The 9,570-nt window shown below is 39.3% G+C and overlaps 1 non-coding gene across 1 annotated transcript; it reads left to right on the plus strand.

Moving 5' to 3' along the window:
- The first annotated feature begins 2,767 nt into the window (after nt 1-2,767).
- On the plus strand, nt 2,768-2,874 carry LOC141715289 (small nucleolar RNA R71). Its single transcript, XR_012572056.1, has one exon. It is a non-coding gene; the product is annotated as a small nucleolar RNA R71 (small nucleolar RNA).
- Nucleotides 2,875-9,570: the final 6,696 nt, after the last annotated feature.

The following is a 9,570-nucleotide window of genomic DNA, read 5'->3' on the forward strand; positions in this document are numbered from 1 at the left end:
CAATTAAGTTCATATAATATAATTATATATGGTTATTCGACGTCTCCGATAATTATAGGTTACGTTCCCGTATTTTCAAAATTAATTTCCCGAAAATCGGGCAGCGTTTCCTTTGTTTATCGGCCTACCCGTCGAATCAGTTCGACGTCAATCACAATCAACAACAATAACAATCACAATGCAATTTCAATCCAATTCATCAATCCCATTCCCCGATATAACTTTACTTTATTATTTATTATTATTGTTCATTTTTGTTTCATAATTTATTTTATAATTAATTTTATTTATTTATAATTTAGGACTCAGAATTAATCATCATTGTCCACCCGCCGACGGCGGTAAAATTTATTAGTGCCCGATATTATTCGGGTGTCCAAATAAATTCTACCGATTTAAAATATTCTCGAAATTAATTCCAATAATTTCAGGAATTTATTCAAAACTTTTATTAAAATAATTCGAACAAATAAAATAAATATTCATTCAAAATCTTCAACAAAATTTCCGAATAATTAAATCAACATCACGCAAACAAACGCAGCATCACAGGCAACGGAACACGACCACACGGAAACTGGCAACCACGCGCCACCGTCCTCACCGGAAAATGGTGAGGGCGGCGATTATAGAAGAGAAAACAGGAGTACAGACCCAGCATAAACACATATACATGTATATACGGCTGCACAGGGAAACACATATGTTAAGACTGAATATACGCGAAGCACGAAACAAGCGCCACCGCCGTTACCTCGCCGGAGAACCGGCGGCAACGGGGCGGCCTGAAAAAAATGAAGGCAGCACTTACTAAGAATCATGGGTTTTAGATGGGGGAAAGAAGAAATCGAAAAGAACCAGGAGCAAGTGAGATTAGAGGGAGACGGTCTAGAGAGATTTGAGAGAGTTAGAGAGTCGGTGGTGAGAGATGAGGAATCGGGTCGAAAAAGGGGGCAGGGGTGTGTTTTTATTTTTGTGTATTTGCTTTGTTTTGTTGTTTTGTTTTTGTTGTTTTTTTTCTTTTTGTTTGATCTGTTCCATATTTAGCGATATCATGATCTAATTTGCGAATAGCGGTAACTCAAAATATCATTTAAACAATTTTTAAATTTTATAAATATTCTGAAACAAATAAAACATCAATTTTGTAATTCTTAAAATATTTTTGAGATATGTGATATGTCCGCAATTCATGGTTTAACGAATGAATTTGCGGGTGCATAAAAGCCAGAAAATTTCCGAAATAATTTTAAAATTCTTGAAATATTCCAAACTTAATAAAATAAAATTTTCATAATTTTTGAAGCATTCTGGAATTAAATATTGATTTTACAATTAAAGGAAATTAGAAAATCATTTAAAGATAAATAATTAATAAAATATTGATTTCTAAATTTTATAAACCCCTAAAAATAATAAATAAAATTATAGAACAACAAAAATAGTTTTAGAAACAATTTTAGCATTTATAAGAATTAATATTCAATAAAATTACTTTAAAAATGAATTACGTTCATAAAGCTTGATAATTAATTATAAAATTAATCTCCGCATCCAATAAATCATAAACATAAAATAATATAGCAACACATAGCTGACAGAACCATCATATATTTTATTTGTTTAATAATTCGATAATTATATTTACATATCAGATCCGAAAATAGGTTACTTAGTCGCTAAGTAATTATATAACGATAAAATTTTAATACCGGATTTGGATAATTATCAAAATAGGGCCTCTTATAAAACACTTTATACAAAAATAAAGTAACATTATCCCGTCTTTCGCGAATACGGGTTTTATCGGTCTATAAAAATGATTAGCGTATCGAAAATTTCACGTCGGGACTCGTACGGATCAAATCGTACCCCGGATCGAAAAAGTCAAAACATGAAAAGTGTTCAGAATTATCAGATTAGGTTAGGAAAGAGTTTTCGGAAGAGTTTCGGGTTGTAAAAACGCAAAAACGGTTAAAGTGGAACGATTTCTGATTTTAAAAAGTAATTTTATAATAACGTAAAATAATCATTATTAATTCTATAAATTCTCATAAAATCAGATAACAATCTAAAAATTACCAGAAAAATACCAAAATTATCTATATTTTATTCTGGATAATTAAAGATTAAAATATCCTAATTTATCAGAAATAAACACCCAAATATTAATATCAATCATCAAATAATTTACCAAAATTCACATAATAATTATTGATTGATAAAAGTAATTACATAATATTTCCCAGACGTTACATCAGTAGGATTGAATTGATTGGATCCAAACTGCTGATAAGGCTGTTGTACCGCATTCTGATTGTTGCTCCAGCTAAAGTTAGGATGATTCTAGTTGTCAAGATGATAAGTGTCTGGAACTGGTTGCTGCGATCTCTGAAAGTTGCTCACGAACTGAGCTGATTCACTAGATATAGCGCATTGCTCTGTCGCATGCAAACCTGCACAAAGCTTACAAACAGTCATCCTCTGATGAACTCCATAGTTAGCCAGCGAATCGATCTTCATAGACAACGCATTTGGTTGAGCAGTGATAGCCGTAGCTGTATCCACTTCAAGAACTCCTGCTAACTTGCCCCGTGGAAAAATCTGGGTTGGATACTGATATTCATTAGCAGCCATCAGTTCAATTAGATCATAAGCTTCCTTATAGCTCTTAGCCCATAAGGCTCCACCTGATGCTGCATCGAGCATGGGTCTGGATTGTGCTCCCAAACCATTATAAAAACAATTAATGATCATCCAATCAGGCATGCCATGATGAGGACACTTCCTAAGCATCTCCTTGTAGCGCTCCCAAGCTTCACATAGTGTTTCTCCCGATTGCTGCGCATATTAAGTAATAGCATTCCTGATTGCAGCTATCTTCTCCATAGGGAAGTATTTAGTGAGAAACTTTTGAGCAAGATCTTCCCAAGTAGTAATCGAACTAGCTGGTAGAGAGTGTAACAAGCTCTTAGCCTTGTCACTCAGATAGAATGGGAATAGTCTCAGCTTCATAGCATCTTCAGAAACATCATTGAACTTGAAGGTGTCGCAGATCTCAATGAAATCCCTAATGTGCATATTGGGATCTTCTGTTGGACAACCCTCAAACTGGATTGAATTCTGCACCCATTGAATTATGCCAGGCTTGATCTCAAAGGTATTAGTTGTGATAGCTGGCCTGACAATGCTAGATTAAATACCATTGATCTTGGGTTGAGAAAAATCCATCAAGGCTTTCGTTCGTGCTGCTGGATCTTCCATTGTAATGAGTACCTGAAACACAACAAGTAAACCATGAAAGTAAAAGAATATGAGTCAGTGAACTTTAACGACCACTGATGAAAAGCACATAAACTAAAAATTAACACCATCGAGTCCCCGGCAGCGGCGCCAAAAACTTGTTAGGGTGAAAACACGCGCTAAAATTACACGCAAGTATACGTGTTCGCAAGTAGTATAAGATATAAATCAGATTCGTTCCCACAGAGATTGGTTTAGGTTAAGTTCAATTTATGTACCTATGCAACAATATATGATTATTGCTCAATGCTAAGACAAATAAGAAATTGAGGTTGTTTATAACTAAGAATTAAACTAACAATTATAACTAAGAGAGTAAAGAGGGTTGTATATTATATGAGACAAATATAGGATTCTAACTTCATTAAATACTTCATTCAATAGACTTTTTATTCTTAACCTTAGCATATAATGGTGATGACACTAATCAGATAACACGAAACTAGTAAACGCCAACTTTTGTTGTACGAATACCCTACTACCAAGTATCCACAAAAGAGATAGAAGTTGAATAGACACCAATTATGCTTAGTCCTTATATGTCTATAAGACTTGAAAACATAACGGTTTAATGCGCAAGTTATCTATCGTGGTTATATAGGGCAAGTAAGATGGTTAAAATTACCTACGAATCATGCATAACAAATATATGAACCTATGCTAGCATGGAAAGTTCTAAACCTCTATATTCACTGTCGCTTCAATAGAGATTAACACTTTATCTTATATGCTATCTACTCACATAAGACGAATAAGCACAACCAAACCTAGGATATCAATCAATCATCACACACCAAGATATTGAAACAAATTAACTATAGAAATCCATAAGTAAATCCATTAGAACCCCACGATAATGATTAGTTCATAATCGAACTCATCGTCACCATGGGTTCCAATGAAAGCATGATAATAAACAATATAAGAGTACTAGGGTTCAAAGACAAATCGAAAATGAGCATCCAAGTATCAACTATATTAAAGAAAATAAAAATCTTCTTCTCCGTAGCTGTCTCGTGCTCTTTAGGTCTTCTTACTGCTCTCCCAGGCCTCCTATAACGACTCGTATATTTCTGTAATATTTAAATATGTAATTATTGCGTAGATAATTAATAAAGAAGTTGTAGTATTTATGGTCTCTGTGTTTAATTATTATTGTTTATATGTGATTGTTGGATTGCGTGGTGTGTTTTTATGATTAGCTGGTGCACAATGTTATTTTTGTTTCACTTTTAAAAAGTGATTTTATGACAATTCTATTTCCAAAATTATTTGGGTTGTCTCCAAAATTGTTTTTATGATTTTATAATCTTGCTAATTATTTTTGGGATATTATAAAATTTACAAATCAATGTTCTGTTATTTATTTATTCTTGATAGGGATAAATAAATTATGATTGTATAATTAAATACTGCATTAATTGTACAAGCTGTGGGCTGCTAGGCCCAATAAATAGATATATGATACTCAAACCAGAAAGGTTAAGCCTGATGGACCAGATCAGGCCTGACGGAATAAAAAAGGCCCAAAAGCCCTGATTATTAATTAGGGAGAAATCAGATGTTGAAAAGAGTCCCGATAAGGATATAAATCCTTAGAGATTAGCCTCAAGGGGACCTAAAAGGATAAGGAATCAGCTTCCTACTTCCTAGGACTCCTAAGTCTATCCTAATTCAGAGGCTTATCCACCAAGTCTCCTATACCAAGTCCAATTCAAGGACTCCCACATCTATATAAGGGGCCTCACCCCACAAATCAGAACTACGTTTTTTGACTTGATCCTTGGCAATCAGCAAGGTACGTAGGCATCTTGTTAAGGCAGATTGAGTCACGAAACACAAGAGCAGTCAAATCGAGCCTCGAAGCTCACGTTCCTTAGTATTAAATACAGCAATTATATATAGTAGTTTTAATCCATAACATTTGGCGCCGTCTGTGGGAATAACGCAACAACAACCATGGCGAGAACACGGAGAACAACCAGCACTCTGGAGGAGGGAACACCATCAGGGACAACCCAGGTGATTTCATCAACCGTGGAGGTTCCTCCCCATTCAACTTATGCATCTACTCAGGGGGAAGCCCAGACAGGGGCAACTCATCCTCAGCCACAAGGGACAACTCCCCCGATTATTCAAGGTACGAATCCTCAAGTTCAACAAATACATATACCTGTGAATTCTCGACCCGTCGGGTATGAATATTCAACTATTGTTACTACTAACCCCCCTTATGGGATGCCCCTTCACCCTGAGGTTGGAGGAAGTGGATATGCGGGGCGAAGCGAAGCACGAGGGCGGTCGCCCCCCTATATACGAGGTTTGGATCCTATCCCTGAGGATCGGGAATTTTCTGGTCCATACACTGAGAGAGACTCCGAATCTTCGGATGATGAAGTGGCCCCGAGAAGGAGGCGTCCTGGAAAAGAGCCAATGGCCGATGGAAGGCAACGCCCCCAAAGCACCCCAGGGGCGAATCCCCAAGAAGTGCAGGAAAAGATCAGGGCTCATGAGGCTGAAATCCAAAGGCTGAGACGTGATTTGGAGGCTCACCAAGCCACCAGATCCCACATACCTCCTAGGGGGAGAAATCCTCCTCCTATCATAGACCTGGATGGTCCGGTAAGAAGAAGGGCTGCTGTCCCAAGAACTGATCCAAGCAATCTCCTTCCCCTTGGAGATCCTGATGATCCAACTCCACCCTTCACAGAAGAGATAATGAATGCCCATATCTCAAGGAAATTCAAGATGCCCACTATCAAAGCCTATGATGGCACGGGAGACCCCGCTAATCATGTTAGGACATTCTCTAATGCACTGCTGCTGCAACCCGTGAACGATGCTATAAAATGTCGGGCCTTTCCTCAAACCCTGTCGGGTATGGCTCAAAGATGGTACAGTCGCCTACCCCCAAATTCTATTGGATCATTCAGAGAATTAAGTCAGGCTTTTATTAAGCAATTCATCAGTGGAAGAGTCCATGAGAAAAGTTCAGCATCTCTTATGAGTCTTGTGCAGGGAGCTAAGGAATCCTTAAGAGATTACCTGAATCGTTTTACAAAGGAGGCTTTAAAAGTCCCAGACCTTGATGATAAGGTAGCCATGATAGCACTGCAACAAGGAACTAGGGATGAGTTTTTCAAGATGTCTTTGGCCAAACGACCCCCTGAGAGCATGTTGCAGCTCCAAGAGAGGGCAGGGAAGTATATCAAGGTTGAAGAAAGTATGAGGAAGACTGTAGTAAGTAATGAGCCCACTGGAAGCAAGAAACGAAAAACTGATTTGGAGTATATCGCTAAGGATAAATATCCTAGAACTGAACAAAACCCTGATTCAACCCCCAAGAAGGGAGGACCTGGGCAAAAGTTCACTGAATACGCTAAGCTGAATGCTCCCAGAAGTCAGATTTTGATGGAGATTGAGAAAGACAGAGATATTCGTTGGCCTAAGCCCTTGAAGGCTGATATCGCCAAGCTAGATAAGGGCAAGTATTGCAGGTTTCACAAAGATGTTGGCCATGACACCGATGAGTGTAGGCAGTTGAAAGATGAAATTGAGTTTTTGATTCGAAAAGGAAGATTGAACAAGTATACTGGAGATGGAGGAGACAGAAATAATAATGGAAGGAAGAACTTTGAAGATCGTAGGAGGGACCAAGATGATCAGGGGCGGAATCCCCAACCTAGAGGACCAGTTATAAACACCATTTATGGAGGGCCGAGACCTCGAGGGCCTGTGATAAACACGATCTTTGGAGGTCCAACTGCTGCTGGATTGTCCAAAAATTCCAGAAAGGCATATACTAGAGAGGTTATGCATATTGTTGGAGAAGCCCCGAAGAGGGCCAGGACAGAAGTAACATTGGCTTTTGATGATTCCGACCTAGAGGGTGTGAAGTTTCCCCATGACGACCCGCTGGTCATAACGCCGATAATAGGAAATAGCCCGGTTAAGAGGGTCCTGGTGGATAATGGTGCTTCTGTGGATATCTTGCTCCACGACACCTTTCTAAGGATGGGGTATAACGACTCTCAGTTGACACCAACCGACATGCCGATATATGGATTTGCTGGAGTAGAATGTCCTGTGGAAGGGATAATTAAATTGCCTATCACCATAGGTACGGAGCCAAGGCAAGCAACGCAGATGCTGGATTTTGTGGTGGTAAAGGCTAGTTCAACTTATAATGCTATCATGGGGAGAACAGGGATACATGCCTTCAAGGCAGTCCCCTCTTCCTACCATTCAGTCATGAAGTTTCCCACCCGAAACGGGATTGGAGAAGAGAGAGGAGATCAAAAAATGGCTAGAAGCTGTTATGTGGCCTCTTTGAGGGCAGATGGAGTCGGGGGCAGGTTCTTCCTATTGAAGATATGGATGTTCGAGAAAATGATGAGAATAGAGGAAGGCCAGCAGAAGAATTGGTTTCGGTTCCTTTAGATCCCAAGAATCCTGAGAGGATGACTTTCATTGGAGCTACATTAGAGGAGCCCCTTAGAGGGAAGTTAGTGAAATTTTTGCAAGAAAATAGTGATGTGTTTGCATGGTCAGCAGCTGATATGCCAGGCATAGACCCGGAGTTAATTACCCACAAGTTAAACGTGGATCCAAGCCGGAAGACAGTGAAACAAAAGAAAAGAAATTTTGCCCCGGAAAGACAAGAGGCTATAAAGCAGGAAGTGGAAAAGCTCTTAGAGGCCGGTTTCATTGAGGAGATTCAATTTCCGGAGTGGTTAGCAAACCCTGTAATGGTGAAGAAGGCTAATGGAAAGTGGAGGATGTGTATAGACTTCACCGATCTGAATGATGCATGCCCCAAAGACTGTTTTCCGCTGCCTAGAATTGATACTTTGATTGATGCCACCGCTGGACATGAGATGCTGAGTTTCATGGATGGGTTTAGCGGATACAACCAGATCAAAATGCATAAGGATGACATTCCAAAGGTATCATTTATCACTGACTTTGGTGTTTATTGTTATCTTGTTATGGTGTTTGGTCTCAAGAATGCAGGAGCCACCTATCAAAGGTTGGTGAATAAAATTTTTAAGGATCTTATTGGGAAGACTATGGAAGTCTATGTTGATGACATGCTAGTCAAGAGTCTAGTAAAGACTGATCATATAACCCATTTGAGGGAAGCTGTTGAGGTCCTGAGGTACCACAAGATGATGTTGAATCCCACGAAGTGTGCTTTCGGAGTAGGATCTGGAAAATTCTTGGGATTGATGGTCTCAAAGAGGGGAATTGAGGCTAACCCCGATAAAATAAAGGCAATCCTGGACATGGAACCCCCAAAAACTGTCAAGGATGTTCAGAAACTCACAGGAAGGGTTGCTGCGCTAGGACGATTCATCTCCAAGTCAGGAGACAAGTGCTTGTCATTCTTCAAGTCATTAAAGAACATTAAAGACTTTGTATGGAGTGAGGAAAATCAGAAGGCATTTGAAGAGTTAAAGAAGTATATGGGCCAGGCCCCGTTGTTGGCCAAGCCAGTTCTGGGTGAAGTTTTATTCTTGTACTTGGCTGTTTCAGAAAGCGCCTTGAGCGCGGTGTTGGTTAAGGAGGAACTGAAAGTCCAGAAACCCGTATACTATGTCAGCAAAATTTTGCATGGTGCTGAGTTGAATTATTCAGCCATTGAGAAATTCGCTTTAGCCTTGGTAATGGCTTCAAGAAAGCTGCGTCCTTATTTTCAAGCTCACCAAATTGAAGTGCTAACAAATCAGCCACTGAGAAATATCATTCACAGTCCCAAGGCAAGTGGGAGACTAATTAAGTGGGCAATAGAGTTGGGAGAGTTCGATCTCAAGTATAAGCCACGTATGGCCATAAAAGCCCAGGCACTAGCTGACTTCGTGGTGGAATGTACCATACCCAACCAAGAAGTCGGGGGGCAGGAAGATACCACACCTCAAGACAAGGGAGTCGACAAAGGGGACAATGAGAAAGAATATTGGGTTCTCTATTTTGATGGAGCATCAAAAACAAATTCCAGTGGAGCAGGGTTGGTTTTGCAAAGCCCTGATGGATTCTTAATTGAGTATGCCATGAAGCTAGACTTCCCAACCACAAACAATGAGGCAGAGTATGAAGCCCTGATTGCTGGCCTTGGTCTAGCTGGGACACTTAGAGTCAAAAACTTAAAGGTCCCTGGAGACTCGAAGTTGATCATATCCCAGGTAAAGGGAGAATTTGAAGCAAGGGATGATACGATGGCAAAGTATGTTCGCCTAGTAAGGGCTGTGATGACCCAATTTAATGAAT

Source organism: Apium graveolens, chromosome 3 (assembly GCF_009905375.1).
Source record: "Apium graveolens cultivar Ventura chromosome 3, ASM990537v1, whole genome shotgun sequence".
Taxonomy (NCBI): domain Eukaryota; kingdom Viridiplantae; phylum Streptophyta; class Magnoliopsida; order Apiales; family Apiaceae; genus Apium; species Apium graveolens.